The sequence below is a fragment of the Mustela nivalis genome (genome assembly GCF_964662115.1).
Source record: "Mustela nivalis genome assembly, chromosome: 16".
NCBI lineage: Eukaryota > Metazoa > Chordata > Mammalia > Carnivora > Mustelidae > Mustela > Mustela nivalis.
Window position 1 is genome coordinate 60,307,136 of NC_139035.1, and position 20,203 is coordinate 60,327,338.

A 20,203-nucleotide genomic window follows, 5' to 3' on the forward strand; every position below is an offset into this window, starting at 1 on the left:
GGGGAGAGCCACATGACGATGAAGTTGCCAGTTGACACCTTTGTGATGTCAGCAGCCTCAGGAGACTGCCTGGCGGAGGGAGGGACAGTCCTGCCTCTGCTCCTCCTGGGTGGTGTGGGGGTGTTTTGTGTGTCTCGGTAAGCTGGCTGTCCCTGGGGGAACCAGGGCCTGCAGCGCAGGGTGGGGGCTGTGCTGGGGTCCACGTGTGTGTGTGTGTGTGTGTGTGTGTGTGTGTACCGGAGGTGGTGTGGAGGATTAGGTTAGCTTGAATCCCCTAATCCACAGGCTATAGAGGGACCTTGGAAGTCTCCTGCCCAACTCCCTTCTTTACTGATGAGCAAAGTGACTTGTTTAAGGTCAGTTCTCCCAGTGGGTCCTTTCCTTGGGAAATGAACTTGGTCGGGTGCCAGTTCTTGGTGGTGTTGGGAGAGGATGGGAAAGGGGAGCTTCTTTTGAAGCGAGGAAAGGGAATTCCTCTGATGAGGTGGTCCTCTTAAGACTGCTTACTCAGTGTGCCTACTTAGAGCAAGTATAAGGTACTCCCCTTAACACAAAGCCCAAATGGTTCAAAAAATATATGAGTGCAATGATATGAACTATTTCTTACCATTATTATTACCCTGGACTTTTAAAATAGTGCCTTTCTAGAGTATCTAGTGGGAGTTTATATTCGTTAACTATTTGAGGGATGCGGGGGGGGGGGTGTCTTTTGGAGGGAGGGATAGAGTCTGGAAGCTTGAGTTGGGATGTATCATTTACTCCATAGAGGAAGGCACAGTGGGCAGAAATGAAGACAAAAAGCTTTATATTGGGGGGCGGGGGGTGAGATTTGATATAGACCTTAGCTTGAATATTAATAAAATAATGCAACCTATATTTAGCTTAGCACAGTGCCTGGCACCTGGTATATAATAAATATTTATTGAATGAATGATGCGTGAATGTCTCTAATGGTTTGTTCCCTTTTCATGCTTCTCTGCCAAGGGAGAAATTAATAAACTCAAGTGGATTTGTGGCTGGTTAGCTAATGCTTGATTGTGTTTACTTACTCAGCATTCCTAGTGTGACTGGCCGTGAATTAAGATGATGACTTAGGAGTGTTTACCAAATTGAAAGTGACCTTATTTAAGTAGACGTTTCAAACTCTTAAAATAATGACCCAAAGGATAGCTGGACTAATTGAAGCAGCATTTTATTGATAGGGGAGCCACCCTTTCCTTATAATTAAAAATAAAAAAAAAAAAAAAAGGAAAAGTTCCTTGCTACATCTTACAGGATTGCCCAGGAGAGGAATGTGGCCGGTGAAGGCTACGGGCAAGAATTAATTTCCCGATTGACGGTTTCCTCCCCCTTCCCCCGCCACGCCGCCCGGGGGAGGGGGAGGAGCCGGCGAGTGGAGGGTGTGGCTTGGAGGGGGTGGGGGTGGGGAGGCTGCCTTTCCAGTGGGCGGGGTCTGCTGCTCGTTTGTTTTCTCCCTAGGAGAGCTGATCGCCCAGCAGTTTGCCAGAGCTTATGGAGTGATTTTACCCGCTTTCCACCTTTTCTTTTAGGTCTTCCTCCGTCTTTCTGACTTTTCCTTTCCAGGGGAGCCAGTGTCTCCATGTTTCCCCGTTTAATTTCTAGCCTCCCCTTGGGGCAAACTTTCTCTAGGCAGCAGCCTCTGGCTCAGGCTTAGCCGTTTGGCCTTAGGATGGCACGTGTTCTCATTGAGAAAAGTCTCCAACGAATGAAGTGCACTCAAAGTTACTGGCGACGCTGGTCAGCTATGTCTCTTTCTGGAGCACTGCCCTTTTCACAAAGCGTGGGGAACAGCTCGTGTCAAGGAACAGCCCTTTTGCCCAGGGTAGCTGTGTGTGTTGTGGTCCTGAGGTCTGCATACCCACAGGCTGGTTCGGCTTTGCCGGGTTAGACCGCATCTCTAAAGTGCCTGCCTCATTGGGAGACTGAGTAGGTATTTGCTGAACAGAGAAGGAACGGTCGAGACAAAGGCGAATAGAGAATGCAGCCTTTTCCCCATTACCTGATCTCAGAACCCTTAAAACAATTTCTCTTCAAGGAACATCTGTGAGACTATTATTTCAGGGATGTCACTTTGGAAAGTTCTGAACTAGGCTATTTGCCCTTGGCTGAGTTGCTCAACGTCTCTGGGCTTTGTTTTCCTCATCGCTGTGCTGTATGGAGGGAGGTGAACTAAAGAATAGAGAGCTTCCAACTCTCTTTAGGACTTCCAAAATCCTGTAGAAATGAGAAGGTTTCAGCCACAGCAGGAGGGGCCAGGAGGGGCGGAGAGGAGACCCTCCCTGTTTGGGGCCTGGCTGCTGCAGAAACAGAGTTTGCTCTCCCTGGTGAGCTGCACCTCTAGCAGTAGCTGGGTCACCCTTAGTGCTTGCAGCTTTTGATGAGTCCCCCTCTGCCCCACCTGGCCCCCGGGGCGGCCGTCCCTCCATAGGGCAAGTGGGGATATCAGGTGAGCCCGCTGGGGAGCACCTGGTTATTGGGTTCAAATTCACCAGCTGGGGCTGGTCTGGGGCCGGCTCCTATTTTTAGCTCTATCTGACAGTCCCTGCTTTCCCCGCCTAATGATCCCTTTTGAGGGTCAACCTCTCCTGACCCAGAAGTCCCTGATGTTTAGGAGGAAAGGGCTCCGTGAGGTAGCACAAAGGGCACATGACCAAGGCACTGGTTTCTTTCCCTCCCAGGGCCTTGATTTCCTTTCTAGAACACAAGGCAGGATGCTCTCCCAGGGCCTCCCCCTCCCTCCAAGGTCAAGTTCCAGCAAGACCCTGTATGTGCAAAGGGAGGACAGGTGCTTGGAGCCTGACGACCCCAGCACTAGGGACAGAGATTCAAGCAAGCACAGGGTGCCTGGCACAGCGTAAGCAGTCTGTGAATTTTCACAGTAGGTGTTCCACCCAGAGGCATGGGCACACGGGCTAGGAGACATGGAGTTCTCGCATGCTTTTATTTGCTGAGAAGAAAACCAGAAAGATATGCTGGTGCCATTTTCTTAAGGGAAAACTGCTCATGTGTTCAACGCAGGACTCTCCGTGGGGTTAGCAACCTAAGGGCACAGAAGTCAAGACTGTGTTCTGCTTCCTGGGCCAGGAATTTAGTGGATACAGGTCTTTAGAAAGTCAGAATTTCAAACACTTTGATGCAAGAGCTTCTTTTGATATCTGGTTCTCTCCAGACTCTTGACACTGCCTGTGTCCCTTTCAGCAGGGTCATCTTAGTGGGGATGGGGCTTGGGCCAAGTACCATGGAAAGCAGATGAAAATGAACAGGAAGGGAGCCTGGAAGAGAAAAAAAGTCCTAAAATATGGCTGGAAGGTTGGGGCCTAAGGGCCAAATATGTCTGTCTGTCTGTCTGTCTATCTATCTATCTATCTATCTATTACCTATTTTCTATCTGTCTGTGAACCTTGGTCTGTTTTTAGTAGCAGCTGGTATGAGCACTTTTTGCCATGAGCTCTTTTTGCCGAAGTCCTCGCTCAGGAGATTGGACCCTTAGAGCGTGCAGGCCAGGGGGAATGCCTCTGGTGGCCGTGTTCCCCGGGGATGCCTTTGTTTTCACGCCTTCTCCACATGCTACATTTCCGTAGCGCTCATTCTCCAGAGGAATCCAAGGGAAGTCTTGAAAGTATATACCATTTGGGGCTGGGGGGATTGGATCACATTCTCAGCTTCTAACAAACCTAGATACTGTTGCCCCCATGGCTAGGCTTCCGTGAGTCGTCATTATGCCTGAAACTTGCGTTGTGACTTTGCTCGAGCCCCTTGACTTAGGAGGAGAACACGGATTCTCTTTCACCACAAGAGAGATGGGGGTCGTATGAGCTTCAGAAGGGGTGAGGTGACTTTGGACAAGCCCTTCAGCATCTAGAGACCTGTTTCCTTTTTGATAAAATCAGTATGCCAAATCTGGCTTCTCCAGGGTTGCTCTAAAGACTGACTGTGATTTAAAACAACACAGCGTCTACTGTTTACTATACAACCCGTCAGGCATGGGATCCTCCTAGCAGCCCAGTGAGTCCCGGGGCATGACCCCATCTTGTAAGTGAGGAAAAAGAAACTCTAAGAGGTGTCATTTGTCCAAGGTCATGGAGCTGATGGGTGACGAAGGCAGGATACAGTGGAAGTTTTACTCTGAGAGCACGCTCTTGGTTACTAAGCTACACCACCACCACAGACACAAGTGCCTCAAAATACTCGTTATTTTTACAGGCTTCATGGAACGAGTTGTCCCCTCCTAGGCCCTAAATGGTCCATTCACTTCAGGCCAGACCAAACCACCCATGATACGTGACCTCCTTACCCTCTGGGGTCCCTTGTCTTTCAGAAGGTTTATGACGCTTCGCAGCATTAAAGTCTTACTTTCACCTTTGATATCGTGTTGTATGATTTTCTTCCTTTTGCAGGCAAGGAAGTGAACAGGAAGAGCAACCTTCCTAAGCTCACTCAGAGACTGAGCGGCAAAGCTACCAGCCATTGACTCGTCCATGCCTGAGGTGACTCCGATTCCCTGGGTAGCCACTTCCGTAAGGAGGAATTCTTTCCAAGGTAATCTGGAATGTGCTGTGTCCGTTGGGCAGACCACTGGGCATTTTGTACTTATCAAAGCCCCAGAGAGGGCAGAACCGCTCTAGTGGAAATGTCTCCGTAATCCCGCATGGCTACCCTACTCCCGGCCTGCCCTTAAGGGCAAACTTGGATATTGAAATTCTGAAGCACTGGAATCCTTTGGTGTTCTTTCAGGGGGAATCTGTACCGCACAGAGGCCCTAGGAAGTTAGGAGGAGGACCGAAGGAGACTGAGTCCCGTCTCTCCTTCAGCATTCTTCGTGGACAGATTTTCAGGGAAGTAGGTAATGTGGGAGGTAGAAACTTGGAGCACAAGCGCCTCAGGCACCGTGAGAGGTTTCCTCACTGGAAGCCATGGAGAGAGGCCATCTTGGCATTTGGCGTAGCAGTTGAAAAGGAGACCATTCATCCTGAGAGAGGTTGATGAGAAGGTCTCTAAGTCTCAGAGTGTTCCTAGTGTCTTTGAAAGCCTGTTAGTTTTTCGGAAGGGCTGGCTGTCGGAGGGACACAGGTATGTTATTGTGCTATTCCCAGGAAGAATGGGGGGAGACCCAGGGAGCTCCTGAGAAGAAAGCTGACTCGACTGTGGGCCTTGCAAGGAGTGTCCCTCCTTCTCATCAGAGCCCACAAGCTCACTTCTGCAGCCCGGGTCTTCCTAGCGTTTCACTTCTTTGGGCAGACAGAAGTTCCCTCCACGGCCTGGCCGTGGGCCCAGTGAGACAAAAGTGGGGCAGAGCAGATAGTGGAGCGACTGGTTAACTTTGTGATAAATGCCTTTGCTCCTGTTGCCTGGCAGACTCTCAGTCTGAGCCCTTCTGCACGAGACCCCCGGTGTCCCAAGGGGCAGGGGCAGGATCGCTAACCTGTCACAGGGTGCACATAGCCCCCCGCTTCATGGAGCAAGCTCTCGACCTTCCTGGACAGCTTATTTCAGGCAAAGGTCTCTCCACTCCCCAAAGCCAGAGAGGATGAAAGGTCAGGAAAATGCCTCTGAGAAAATCCTGGTGCGTGCGTCCTGCTGCGTCATCTGGCCGCTCGCCTTCACCCCTGCTCCCCCAGCCTACAGCTGCGCGCTTCTGTGCAGAAACGGGCCGCGCTGGGTTCTCTCCGAGATGGATTCTTTTGCTGTTGCCCTAGTAACAGAATTATTAAACCAAGTTCCAGCCTCGGGAGTATTTGTGCCTGGTGAGGTAATGTCTGTCGCATGCAGCCTTTTCATTCCTAGCCCCAGCCCCTCGCTTCGGGCTCTCAGTATCTCGCCCCTAGACTGATGGGCTCGGCTCCTCCCTGGCCCCGGATGCCACCTGCTCCCCACCTCCGCCCCAGGGTGGCTCCCAGCTGAGCAACAGCCTTTCTCAGGCTCAGAGGCTCCTGTGTTGACCAAACCCCCCATCGGCCTGGCATTCAGAGCCCCCCATCGTGGCCCATACCACTTTCCAAAAGCCCACAGTGCTCCCTTCCCAAAGCCCACAGTGCTCCCTTCCCAAAGCCCACAGGGCTCCCTGCACTTTAGCAGAACAGGCTGTGCCTGAAGTCCAGTGACTGACAGGGAAGAGATCCAGGAGGAACAAAGACAGAGAATCCACAGGGCTTAGGTAGCAACTGGTTGGTGGAGAGGCAATAGAGTAGAAGGCTTAAGCATCTGGGCTTTGGAATGAAACTGTCTATAATATTTGAGCTCAATAGCTGTGTGACCTTGAGCAAGTTTCTCTTTCTTCTTTTCTTTTTTTTTTTTTTTAGATTTATTTATTTATTTTAGAGAGAAAGAGTGCAGGAGCTGGGGGAAGGGAAGAGAGAGGAAGCAGACTCCCTGCTGAGCTGGGCTGGGGCTCCATCCCACAACTCTGGGACCATGGCCTGATCCAGAGTCCAAGGCTTAACCGACTGCATCACCCAGGCACCCCCCTGACCACCACTACCCCTGGGCTAGCTTCTTCCCTCAAGTCTCAATTTCCTCAAAGACAACATAGAGATAATGGTGGTACCTTCTTCATAAGGGTTTCTTTGCCCAATTAAAGATCTTCTAGAACAGTTTGCTTAGTATCTGTGTGCGCAGAATCACAGCAGCAGTTTTACCTGGGATGATGATGGTGGCTGACAGGCGAAGGTTGACCCTATGGGAAATGGGGCCAAGGGCGGCTCCAGATTTGGGTGAGTGGGGGGAAATGCACAGAGAGAGAATCCAGGTGCAGAAGGAACCCGCTGGTGAGAACGGATCATGTTTTCATTTGGGGATTCTGAGTTTGAAGTGTCACAGCTCACTTGAATTGATCATCGCTGAGTACCAGGCACTAACTAGCTGGTATTGTCACATTCCATGCATTGTCCCTTATATAATTCCCACAGCACCCAGATGGGGATTCTTAACACATGGCAAGATCAAGCAGCTTGCCCAGCCGGTAAGCAGCAGAGCTGGGATTCGAACCCAGGCCTTTGTGTCTCCAGCGGCTGCACACTTTTGACTACTTTATGCACTGCTTCCTAAATATCTTGACTATGGTTAGGAGGTCCAGTCCTTTTGTGTGTGTGTGTGAATGTGCGTGTGTGTATTGCACACATATGCACTTTAGTGCTGAGGTGGTCTTTGGGGGAACATAATGGTTTGCGTTGCTTCCTGCCGAGGCAGTGGTCTGGGGCCAAGGGACCTCTCACTCGGGGTCCCTGTGTGGAAATTTGTCCCCTGGACTTGGGGACCTCTTTTATGACATGTGCTCCCCTGAGCTTGTGCTCCGAGCCAGTGGCCCAGTGCTCACCTCTCCCCCGGTCTCATTCCTAGTCTCTCCCCACATGGTGTACTTGGTCTTGAAGTGCATTAATATCTCTGAACCTCAGTTTCCTCCTCTGAACAACTTAAGCAGTTACAGAATTACAAGAAGCATCAAAAAAGATAGATGTTTCTTGAGGAGAGGGGCTGTTTCTGATTTCTCAACATTCCTAGAGCCTGGGCCAGAGCTGGGCTTCACCTGCTGATCTCTGTGAATACGTGACCAACCGACTGTATAGATAGTTCTGTATGGTGCTGGGTCTGCCCCTTTTGTTTGATCCTACTGAGATGGCTTCCCTTTCCACTTACTGCTGTCCTGGATGGTCACCCCAGTTTTCATGCTTTGGGGATGACTCTGTTTAAACTTACAGTGTCGGCTAAACCACAATGGCAGAATTGGGCTACAGTCCCCGTGCTACATGTTGGGGGTGTGCCCGTATATGTGGTGGGGGATGGGGAGGTGGTGGGAGGTGGCAGGTGTGGAGAGACAAGGGGGTCGACTGGATCATATGTCCTCTACAGACTTCCTTGGTGATGGAGAAAGGTGTTCTGAGACCCCGAGGGACGTGAGTTTACATGCAGTAAATGGAACCCAGGCTACGGTTGAATCTTAAAGGCCAATGGATGGTGTAAGGAGGGGAGGACTTTGGGAGGAGATTAAGTTGTGAGGGTGAAGCCTCACGAATGGGATGAATGCCCCATCACAGAGGACCCAGAGAGCTCCCAGCCCCTTCTGCCCTGGGAGGATGCAAGGAATCTGAGACCTGGAAAAGGGCCCTCCCAGCACCTTGATCTTGGACTTCCAGCTCCCAGAACTGTGAGAAGTAAATTTCTGTTGTTTACAAGCCCCCCCGAGTGGGGGCAGTCCGAGTAGACAGCAGGGTATGATGAGTGGCCTTTTAACAGGAATTTTCTCTTCTTTTATTAACAATGCTTCAACATGGCAACTTTTAAAAATATTTTTCCCCCTATCATTTCAGGTAGTGACACTTTCAGTAACCTGCATCTCGCTTTAGTTGCTATTTAATTAAGACTTAACCTCTAAAAATGCACATTTAATACTCAGCATAAACCCTTGACTCGTTCCCTTTGAAGATAAACAGGTGAGATAGCTTCTGGAACTCTAACTTCTGTGATCATTAAGATTAGTTGCCATAGAGAGAAAGAGAGGGAGAGAGGCAGAAATGCATGAAAATGGACCATACTTTCCATGTTTAGGAAATTCATTGAGTTAAATATTCAGGGCCATAAAATCTACCCAGACCCAGATACCTATTAATCTGCTGGCCACACAGTCTCCAGAGTGATCTTTCATTGTCAGGAAAGCCTTCTCTAATTGCTCCGCTCCTTTGCTCAGAAACTTCGTATGGCTCCCCACTGTCCTGGGTACCGATGGTGTCCCAGACCCTCAGGCCCCGGCCCGACCTCCCTTCCCCAGCTCCTGTGCTCCCAGCTCACCACATCGGTGATGGCGGCGCCTGCTGCTACCTGCCGCGGGCCAAGCCCCCCGACATTATTCACCCTTTGGATTCTCTCTCTCATCTTCTCGTGGCTTTGCGAGTTCCTGCTCGCTCTTCCAGAGCCAGTTCAAATTCCACATCCCATTTAAATGTTGGGCCCCTTTGGATTCTTCCAGACAGTTATTCTGTCTTTGTACTTTTAGGACAATTCTTATTATAATGCACCACAATTCCACATTTTCCCTACTAGACTGAGAGCAGCTCGGGACCCAGGGACCCACTTATTATATGAATGTGTACCATGCCTTCCATGAATATAGACCTAGTCACATGGTATCTAGCTCATCGTGGGTCCTGAATCACTCTTGTTGGAGCAAATTAAGTGAATGGTATTACACGGCCAGTTAATAGTCTGTGTTATGAAGTAGGACGTTATCAAGATTTCTTCAGAGGACAATTGAGCCAACTGAGTATTGTCTTGGCGTGCCATATCAAAGCTGCAATTCTGGGACTCCTGGGTGGCTCAGTCAGTTAAACATCTACCTTTGGCTCAGGTCATGATCCCAAGGTGCTGGGATCGAGTCCCGAATTGTGCTCCTTGCTCAGCGGGGAGCCTGCTTCTCCCTCTTCCTCTGCCTGCTTGTGCGTGCTCTCTCTCTCTCTCTCTCTCTGATAAATAAATAAATAAATACAATCTTTAAAAAAATAAATAAAAGATGCAATTTTTTAAATTAAAAAAGTCCCCTTGTTGAAGGCGGTTGTCTTTGCACACCCAGCTGTAGGAGTGTGAAACTAATCTGGAGCTTGCTGTTACCCCTCTGGTTAAGTAGTAGAAAGGGCAAAGTTTGAGTCCATAACAGAGTCCTTTCTTTCACGATGCCAGTAACATCCTCTGGACACTCCAGACACTCAGCGGTGAGAGGCCTTATCATTTGGTGTTGCAGATGTGAGCTGTGGAGTGAGGTGGACGTGACTGGGTACCCAGCCTCCAGAAAGGTAGTAGCTGTTATTTTTGTGCAGTTTTGTAATGGCTCTGGGTTATGAACAGAATGTGTAACAGCAATGCAAAATGAGACACTAACATGTTTCCCCCAAGAAATAGCAAGTGAAGTAATCATTGCTGATTTTTCTTTTCACCACTTATTTGTGTGTGTGTGTGTGAGAGAGAGAGAGAGAGAGAGCGTGAGCACAAAAAGGGGGAGCAGCAGGCAGAGAGGGAGGCAGACTCTCCGTGGAGCAAGGAGCCCGATGTAGGACTCGATCCTAGGACTCTAGGATCATGCTCTGAGCCAAAGGCAGCTGCTTAACTGACTGAGCTGCCCAGGCACCTCATCATTACAGATTTGCTGGTGAGTTAAAATGTGGTTTGTTATTAGTAGCTGTTGGAGACTTGTCAGGGTCTAAACCCAGTCCCAGGAGATTTCCAAAAGAACTGCTTGACTAAGGTCATCCGGGGGAAGCTGCTCAGATACCTGTGGTTCTGAGCCCAGCGAGCCCGGCAGACAAGGTTCCTGGACTGAAGAGTCCCAGGATGTGTCTGGTGAGGCTGGGACACAGCTAGAACCCAGCTGCCTGGAGACAGACCTCCGGCTCCGCCACACGACGGGCACGCAGGGCAGGCAAACTCTGCCCACCTCTGCCAGATCGTAGGAGCCCAGCACCTCCTGTCCTGCATAGGAAACCCCTGAAAAGGAACTTCCTGGAGGCTTTACATGAAAGCTACATCCACAGCCGCCTCCTGATTCTGTCCCTATCGGACCTGTGACTCCCAAAGCTTGTCATTCATTTTGACTCTCAGAGGGTGAGTGTGTAGTCTCTGACGAATACGTTTATTAAAAATGGAATCTCCTGTCCCTGGTGTGTTCTTAGGGATTCCTCCCTCTGATCATGCATCAGCGAAGCAAAAGAGTTGCTTTATTTAATGTACCCTGCTTTTATGTTTTGTTTTCTTTTTCTTGTTTAAAGAAAAGAAGTTTCTGTAGTCAGCTTACATACAGCGGACTGTGGAGCATGGGAAGGAGATGACAGTGTGGAAGTCTATGAAAGAGGCTGAGGTCTGACATGACTAGGGTGTTCCTGAAGGTTCCAAGAGTGCCCACAGGCTGGCCCCCAGCCCTCGTGATGGACCAGTGCCCCTTCTGAACTTTCAGAAGCTGCTCTGTTGTGAGAACTCATTCTCCTCCTCCCTCCTCTGAAAACCAGGAGTGGAGCGGAGGGGTAGGCTCGTGGCAGGGCCCTTGCATGGAGATCTAGCCAGAAAGAGTCTGGAGCCAGGAATGTGGGGCACTGAAGATTAGTCCTGGTGCTTTCCTAAACTGCTGTGCAACCTTGGACAAGCCCTTCACTCCCTAGTCCCAGGGAGTTTCACCATCCCTGAACCCAGGGAGCTACATCTGTGGGTCTTGGCTACCGTGGAGCCAGGCCAGGGACAAGCGGTAGGGCAGGAAAACAGCTGCTTCATCTCCGACTGAAAGGTGCACTTCGGCTGTACTCTATTAACACCTTATCCAAGGCAATGATGTGTGATTCTGAGACTGGTGCGATCTGGAACTGGCAGCCTGGAGGGCTGGGATAGCAGGAGTCACCAGGAGCTCAAGGGAGCTATAACCTGGAGACAGCAAAGCTCTGTGCTTCCTCGGGAGAGGAAGTGATGGGGCTCCTTTATTTATTTATCAGCTTTTAAAATTTATCTATTTAGTTTAATTTTTATTTTAATTCTAGTATGTTTGCTTTTTATTTCATTTTATTTTTTAAAGATTTTATTGATTTCTTTGACAGACTGAGATCACAAGTAGGCAGAGAGGCAGGCGGGGCGGGGACGGGGTGTGGAGCAGGCTCCCTGCTGATGCCAGGAAGCCGAGATCATGACCCGAGCCGAAGTCAGAGGCTTTAACCCACTGAGCCACCCAGGTGCCCCTGTTTTTTATTTTTTTAAATGTTTTAGACAATGTTTATTTTTTATCAAGTTTTCAGTTTTAATTCCACTATAGTCAACGTGCAGCGTTCTATTGGGTTCAGCTGTACAATAGAATGATTCAGAATTGCGTACATTACTCAGCACTTATCCTAGCCCGAGGTGCTCTTTAACCCCCCTCCCCTATTTCTCCCAACCTCCTTCCCCATCTTCCTCCTGGTGACCAGCAGTTTGTTCTCTATAGTTAAGAATTTGGTTTCTCAGTTTCTTCCTCCCCCTCTTTGTTCATTTGTTTTGTTTATGAAATTACACATGTAAGTGAAAAGCACATGGTTTTTGTCTCTCTCTGACTTATTTCATTTAACATTAGACTCTCTAGCTTCATCCATGCTGCTGCAAATGGCAAGATGTCATTCTTTTTTATGGCCGAATAGTACTCCATTGTATACATTTGGCACATCTTCCTTATCCATCCGTCAACCAATGGGCACGTGGGCTGCTTCTATAACTTGGCTATTATAGATAATGTTGCTATAAACATAAGGGTGCATGTATCCCTTCGAATCAGTGTTTTCATATTCCTTGGCTAAATACGTGCTAGTGTGATCACTAGCATTGAATCACTAGGATTGAAGGGTAGCTCTATTTTAAATTTTTTGAGGAACCTCCATACTGGTTTCCACAGTGGCCACCCCAGTTTGCATTCCCAGCAACACTGCATGAGGGTTCCTTTTTCTCCACATCCTCGCCAACACTTGTTGCTTCTTGTGTTTTTGGTTTTAGCCATTCTGACGGGTGTGAGGTGATATCTCGTTGTAGTTTTGATATCTGCGTTTCCTTGATGTGATGGCTGATGCTGAGCATCTTTTCATATGTCTGTTGGCCATCTGTCTGGTTTCATTGGGAAAATGTCTGTTCAGATCTTCTGCCCGCTTTTTAATTGGATTATTTGTTTTTTGGTTTGATTTGGGTGAGTTCTTTATATATTTTAGCTACTAACCCTTTATCAGGTATGTCATTTTCAAGTATCTTCTCCCATTCCATAGGTTGTCTTTGCTGTGCAGAAGCTTTATTTTGATGTAGTCCCAATAGTCTATTTTATTTTATTTTTTAAAGATTTTATTTATTTATTTGAGAGAGAGAGAGAGAGATCACAAGAAGGGGAGGGTCACAGGGAGAAGCAGACCCCCTGCTGAGCAGGGAACCTAATGCAGGACTCGATCCCAGGACTCCAGGATCATGACCTGAGCTAAAGGCAGTCATTTAACCAACTGAGCCACCCAGGTGCCCCCAGTAGTTTATTTTGTTTTTTATTTCCCCTGCCTTAGGAGACATATCTAGAAAAAAGTTGCTATGGCCGACGTTAGAGAGATTCCTCCCTCTGCTCTCTTCTAGGATTTTCATGGTTTTGGCTCTTACATTGAGGTCTTCATCCATTTTGAATTTCTTTTTGTATATGGTGTAAGAGAGTGGTTCAGTTTCATTCTTTTGCATGTAATTGTCCAGTTTCCCCAGCACCATATGTTGAAGAGACCGTCCTTTTCCCTTTGCCTATTTTGCCTTTGGCCAGTACCATACTGTTTTGATCACTACAGCTTTGCAGTGTAACTTAAAATCTGAAATTGTGATGCCTCCAGTTTAGTTCTTCTTCTTCAAGATTGCTTTGGCTCTTTGGGGTTTTTTTGTGGTTCCAAACAAATTTTAAGATCATTTCTTCTAGTTTTGTCAAAAATCCTGTCGGTATTTTGATAGGGATTCCAGTAAATCTATAGATTGCTTTGAATAGTTTGGACATTTTAACAATATTTGTTCTTCCAGTCCGTGAGCATGGTCTAACTTCCCATTTCATTGTTCATCTCCAATTCCTCTCTCATCAGTGTTTTACAGTTTTCAGAGTACAGGTCTTTCACCTCCTTATTTAAGTTTATTCTTAAATATTTTATTATTTTTGGTGAAATTGTGAATGGGATTGATTTCTTGACTTCTCTTTCTATTGCTTCATTATTAACGTATAAAAGTGCAGTGGGCTTATGTACATTGATTTGGGATCCTAATGGGGGGCCCTTTTACGTAAGTTGGTCAGGGAAGGCCAGCCTGGGGGATGACATAAAGGAGAAGAGTGGGGGCATGAACAAAAGATCCCAGGGTTGGGGGGATGTGCCTGACCTGTTAGAGGAACAGGAAGGTGTGGCTATGGGAAAATGAGGTGTGATTGGAGATGAAGTCACAGAGGTGGGCAGGGGACATAGCCCACAGGCCCTGAGGCTGTGCTAAGGAATTTAGCTTTTATTCGAAGTGACACATGAAGCTACTGATGGTTTGGGCCGTGGGATAATAACTGATGGGTGTTTTACAAAGTTCCTTCTGGCTGTTGTGAGGTGAACAGACTGTCAAGGGGGCAAGAGTGGAATTGAGGGTGACCAGGTGGCCCAGTGGATGTAGCCATAATCAGGAAGCAGGTGATAGTGGCTTGGTCGAACAGATTTATATTTTGCAAATAGAATCTGCCAAATATGGGGTGTGAGAGAAAAGAAACAAAGTGATTCCAAGATTTTTGATCTGAATGGGAGAATGTTTTACATTTACTAAAATGAGGAGCCATGGGGAGGGAGGGGCTAGTGTGGCGATTGCTATTTTCTGGCTCAGGTGTGTTAAACTCAGGCTGCCTATTTCATGTCCCAGTGCCAACATTTAGAAGGAAATAGGATGTATGAATCTGGAGGACATGGCTTCGCTTAGCAATGGAGATAAGAAATTTGGGTGTCATCAGATGATATTTTAACCCCTGGGCCCCAAGGAGCATCAGAGATCGAATGCAGAGAAAGAATGTAGGGAGAAAACCAGGACCGATTCCAGGGTCCCTCTAACATTTAGAGGTTGGGAAGAGGAGGAAGAGGCAGCAAGGGAGACTGAGATGGGACAGCCAGGGAGGAAGGAGAAAAATGTAAGAATGTGGGATCCTGGAAGCTGAGTGAGCATCAAAAATGTTGGCCAAATCTCCCAATTCTTTTTCTTGTTGGTACTGCTTTGCCGCAGCTCATGTAACTGGTAGCATTTAGATGGTTACCAGTCTTCTGCGGGTAAACAGTAAATGAGTAAATGAGCTGGACTTCATCAGTGGTTCTGGGTAAGGCTATCATAGGGAACTGTTTAAAGAACTCTGCCCCCCCCCCTTTTTTAAAGATTTTATTTATTTATTTGACAGAGAGAAATCACAAGTAGATGGACAGGCAGGCAGAGAGAGAGAGGGAAGCAGGCTCCCTGCTGAGCAGAGAGCCCGATGCGGGACTCGATCCCAGGACCCCGAGATCATGACCCGAGCCGAAGGCAGCGGCTCAACCCACTGGGCCACCCAGGCGCCCCAGAACTCTGCCCTTTAAGGAGAAATGAGAGCCCTGGCTTGTGAAGAGCACCTTTGTCACATGCATAAAGGAATATTAGGGAGTCAGAGTTTCAGAGCGGGAAAGCCTACTTGAAACCACTAGTCCCAGCCACTGCTTCTGTGGGAATGAAAACAAACTTGTCCAAAGTCATCTGGCCCCTTTGACAAAGGTGATGTTAGGACAGAGTCTCTTCACTCTCAGCCCACACTTGGCAGAACTGCATGTTGCAGACCAAGGCATTTCCAGTGATCGGCTCCCCCAGACTGACTGAGCTGCAGGATGTGAAGGTAGCTTGACTGAGCAGTGAGGTATAAATGAATGAGCCAAGCTTTGGGGCCAAACCAACCTGGAGTGAATCCTGTGTCCAGCTCTTACTAGATGAGCATCAAGGTGCTTGACTCTGAACCTTGCTCTCTGTCACGTGGCGTTGTCACCTATCACAGCTGATGTGCTGGTGCGAACCCTCTGACCCACCCCACGTGGTGCTGACAGTAAGTGGGAGCTTCCTCCCCACCAAACCCTGCTGCTGCTTCCTTCCAACGCAGTGGTTATGAGAAGCAAATTGGAAGGCTCCTCCCAAACCTTGAAGGAAGCCAAGACCTCAGAAAGCAAACCAAAAACAGTATTCTGTGTGGATGTGTGTAATTTAAAGCTTTGTTTTGTTCTGAAAGTAATGGCCCAACTCAAATGTCTGTAAGTAAACCGTGAACACATTAGAGCCATACCTCTGAGAAGACAAGGGGTGATAAGACTGAGAATGATTAAGTAGAACAGAAGTCCTTTGACAATTCTTATTTTTTTTTAAAGGATATATATATATTTGAGAGAGAGAGAGAGTGTGTAGGGGCAGGGGCAGAGGGAGAGAATCTCAAGCAGACTCCCTGCTGAGCGGGGCTCCGTCCACAACCGGTGAGATCATGTCCTGAGCCCAAACCAAGAGTTGGGACATTTACCTGACTGAGATATCCAGACACCCCAGCCCTCATTTTAAAATCAAAACCTAGTTCTTCTGAGTTCTTCCCTGACTATGATGCTTTGGGGAAAAACATGGAAAATGCAGAAAAGTATGAAGAAGAAAATAAAAGTAATACATAATTCCATAACCACTATTATTTTTTGGGTGAGCTTCCAGTCTTTTCTATGAATATTTGGCCATGGGCCACTCAAATGCCCCTTCAGCAGAGAGTTGATGAGCAACTTTGGAAGTGGCCTCAGCATTTGAACCAAAGTCCCACTTTCTAGAGCTGGCCCCAGCTGGTGCCTGAGCATGGCTGCCTGTGTACCACAACAGCTGGGCAATTTTTCAGGCAGTTTCTCCTCAGATAGCTGTTGGGTTTTTATTTGGCTTTGGGACATATGTAGTATCTACATTTTTATGTAGACTGATGGGATAATTTTTTTCCTTTTTTGACTTCTTCCAGCGTTTTTATGCCTGAAAAATCTTTCTTGTCCAGAGATCAGGCAAATCTTCAACTACATTTTCTCCTTTTGTTAATAGTTTTGTTTTTTAAGTCTTTAATCTGTCTGAAGTTCATTTTGGTTTATGGTGTCAGGTGAAGGATCTAGATAGAGCTCTTCTTAAATAGATTCCCTAGCAACACGTCCTGCTTGACCAAAGGCAAGTTACTTCATCTTCTTTTTTTTTTTTAATATTTTATTTATTTATTTGACACAGAGAGATCACAAGTAGTCAGAGAGGCAGGCAGAGAGAGAGAAGGAAAGCAGGCTCCCTGCTGAGCAGAGAGCCCGACGCGGGACTCGATCCCAGGACCCTGAGATCACGACCTGAGCCGAAGGCAGCAGCTTAACCCACTGAGCCACCCAGGCGCCCCACTTCATCTTCTTTTAACGTCCATTTTCTTATTCAGAGAGGATCAAGGAAATCCTACTACACGGGGATTAGGTTGAAGAAAAAACAGGTAATTGATATGAAAGCATTTTACAAATGCTCTAGAAATGTTGGTTTTTGCAGTTGTGATTAAGTGAGAAGATCAGTGTGATTGTTTCTTTGGCATAGTCTTGTCCCTGTCCACTTATGAGAACAATACCAACAGGGCTGGGCCCCAGGATCCCAACAAACACAAGGTATTGGGCCCACAGAGAGGTTTTAGGATGCCACAGAGGAGTTGAAATGTAGGCTGTTTATAGTAAATATAGTTCAAGGCTGCATATGTTTATGGATGAGGAGCAAAGGAGAAGTTCAGAGTCTGTATTAGAGAGGGAATGGTGATCTATCAGGGAAAGTGGCCAAAGCCTTTCACGAGAAGATAATATCTGAAGAAGGGAAACATTTAATTATTTGGTTCTGAAATGCTAAAGGACCACAGAGCAGGTGGAAGTTCAGGAATGATAGAGACACATGGCCTGGCATGGGAAGAGGGAGGGTTTCCCGGGCATGCTGTGCTGTTTCAGAGCTGGCTTCTGGGGCTCGTCAAAGTCTGGCTCAGAAGGGTGAGTTAAAGAGTGCTGTCTTGGTGTGGTCAAGGATTCAATCCTCCATTTAGACAAGAAGAGACCTGTCTTATTTCTCATCAGAGGGAGATGCAAAGGAAGTTTGCTGGCAGATGGAACCAACTCTTAACCACCGAGGAGAGAATAGCTGAAGATCTAACATTGTATGGAAGGCTCTCCAAAGTTAACCCTTTCACCTCCAAATTATTTACTCACTTGTTTTCTTCTTTCCTCTTTTTAAATCTACAAGCATGTTTAAAATGTGTTTAACAAGGGAAGGCTACAGGAGGTCTCGGTTCTGGTGGAACTCCTAAAATAATCCTGAGCGTAGGAAATGGTAGGAGAGAGAGAAGTATGGAAGAAGAAAACGAAGATGAAAAAAATGCATTTCTGGGGCAGCTGGGTGACTCAGTGGGTTAAGCCTCTGCCTTTGGCTCAAATCATGATCTCAGGGTCCTGGGATCGATCCCTGCATCTGGCTCTCTGCTCAGCGGGGAGCCTGCTTCCTCCTTTCTCTCTGCCTGCCTCTCTGCCTACTTGTGATTTCTCTTTCTGTCAAATAAATAAATAAAATCTTTAAAAAAAAAAGTGAGGAACTCTGTCTCCTTCATTTTTGATTTAGGGAGTTTAGTACAGACAGCAGGACGCTGTGGGTGCTATATGTACTGGCTGGTTGAGTTAGGGAGGGCACAGACTAGAGAAATTTCCTTTGGTTAACCAAGAGTTAACATGGTGTTCTTGAAGAGTAATTGGTGGTGGCTGAGTTATGGTAACACTGCACATTCCCCACTAAGTGCACATTTCCTGTGCAAGACATGGATTTGATGGGGCCTTTTCAAAGTAGGTGACTTAGGCAGTTCTTTTTATTGGGGGGCAAGTCAAGATAATTTGGTCTGGCTTTGGAACCCAGTTTCCCATTATTCCTCATCATGGGGCCTTCGTCCTAGCCAGGCACGTCTACTTATTTATTTCCCCAGTCTGAAGAGAATGCACAGATCCTGTCTCTATACCTTTGTGTATGCTGTTCCTTGCAAAGCCTGTACCCTCTCCTCTCCCCTGCCCTGAGATCCTACTCTACTTCGAGACCCAAATCTAGCTGCTTTTGTAAAACTGTCTCAAAAGCCTCTGACTTTCCTCCTTTCCCTGCACTCTCCCCTCTGAATTTCTCCCCTTGCTGTACTGTGTATGTAATTTATTCACACTCACAGAATCTGATGTAAAGTTAGTGTTTTGTATGCATATATTTAAATCTCCCAACTACATAGGGGCACCTGGGTGGCTCAGTTGGTTAAGTGTCCAACTCTCTCTCTCTCTTTTTTTTTAAGGTTTATTCATTTATTTGAGAGAGAGAAAGAGAGCACATGGCTGCGCACATGAGTTGGGGGAGGGGCGGAGGGAGATGGAGAAAGAGAGTCCTCAGGCAGACTCCCTGCTGAGCACAGAGTCTGATATGGGGCTCAACCCCAGAACCCGAGATCATGACCTGAGACAAAATCAAGAGGCAGACTTTTAACAAACTGAGCCACCCAGAAACCTCAATTGTTCAACCCTTGATTTCGGCTCAGGTCATGATCTGAGGGTGGTGAGATCAAGTCCCATGTCAGACTCCATGCTGGGCATGGAGCCTGCTTGAGGGTCTTTCTTTCCCTTTTCCTCTGCCCATTCCCCCTAAAAAATCCAAACCCAACCAAACCAAAACAAAAGAACTCCAACTAAATGATATATTTCTTATTGTCTGAGACCTAGTTTTATATTTTCTTATTAGCCCCCTTATCACCCCCCCACCATAGTGCTTTGTATAAATTTGGCCCCAGACCAGGTACCCAAAAGTTATTTGATAATTTGATGATTTCAGAAGATTCCATGATGCTCATCTCCAGGTAAATTCTCTTTCAAATAATTTGATGATTTCAGAAGATTCCATGATGCTCATCTCCAGGTAAATTCTCTTTGTGATGCTAACAAGGCAGGAACAAAGGCAATCTTTGATTTAGCTTTGCACACGGAGCCTACCAACAAGGGGAACAAAATCATTGCTGTGAGGGTATGTAAGCAACGGGTCAGTGTTCCTCTTTCCAGATTCTACTGGTAAGTCGGGCATACAAGGCAACCAAGGCATGAGCCTGTCTTCTGTGTGCAGGCCGAGTGTGGAAGATAGTAAGACCCTGATGACTATGGGACTGCGTGGTGAATATGATAGAAGTGTATAGAAAGCCGTGTGGGAGCCCCGAGGGAGGGTGTTAAAATAGATGATCGGGGAGGATTTCCTGGAGGATGCAGTGCTCGACTTAAATTTAGGCATGGAAGAGAGGGAGGAAAAGATTTTGTTCACCATCACAGTCCAAGTCAAGAAAGGGTGTGTGGGGAAATGTAGAAAGGGAACTTTTCTAAGATAAAGTTATTTTACAAAGCAGCAGCATTGGGAAATCAAGGGAATTTAATTACAACTGCCTCACGAGCAGATTTGAAAAGGAGTGGGAGGCTCATGGAAACCTTAATTGCTGAGAAAAGTTAAGAGGAGAAATATGACAGAAGTAATAGGTCTGTATGTATGTCATGTCTGATTTGTCATTTTTGTAGACAGGCACTCTGCCTCTTGCCTTCTAGGTTAGAGAAAGAAAGATCCTTCAGCTGCTAAGGTGAAGATACCA

The 20,203-nt window shown here is 47.2% G+C and overlaps 1 protein-coding gene across 5 annotated transcripts in view; it reads left to right on the plus strand.

Moving 5' to 3' along the window:
* RXRG (retinoid X receptor gamma) overlaps nucleotides 1-20,203 on the plus strand; it is a 205,893-nt gene that overhangs the window by 82,204 nt on the left and 103,486 nt on the right. For 4 of the 5 annotated variants that reach the window (XM_082702293.1, XM_082702290.1, XM_082702291.1 and 1 more), the window contains one exon: nucleotides 4,419-4,560. The gene's annotated coding sequence lies outside the window, so the exon portion shown is untranslated. Of the gene's footprint in view, nucleotides 1-64; nucleotides 138-4,418; nucleotides 4,561-20,203 lie in introns of those variants that run through there. The other variant, XM_082702294.1, reaches the window with a different exon arrangement.